The 234-nt window shown below is 35.5% G+C and overlaps 1 protein-coding gene across 1 annotated transcript in view; it reads right to left on the minus strand.

Moving 5' to 3' along the window:
- LOC119593923 overlaps positions 1 to 234 on the minus strand; it is a 16,302-nt gene that overhangs the window by 11,846 nt on the left and 4,222 nt on the right.

Raw genomic sequence — 234 nt, forward strand, 5'->3', positions numbered from 1 at the left:
GAGCAAACTCATTAAGAATTTCTTTTAACATCAAGGACAAGCGAAGTAGAGAGAGATGAAATACAAAACAGGAATCAAGAGAATAGCAAGAAAGGTTTCTTGACAGTTGAACAACGGTAGATTAAATGTGCCATCCCGAACGCATGCACCTTCTACTTTTTTATATTTGTAAAAACTCATTCTTTACCTGTCTCTCTAAGATGGATCTATGCTAACTGCCTATGTTCTATTCTT

Source organism: Penaeus monodon, chromosome 33 (genome assembly GCF_015228065.2).
Source record: "Penaeus monodon isolate SGIC_2016 chromosome 33, NSTDA_Pmon_1, whole genome shotgun sequence".
Classification (NCBI taxonomy): Eukaryota; Metazoa; Arthropoda; class Malacostraca; order Decapoda; family Penaeidae; genus Penaeus; species Penaeus monodon.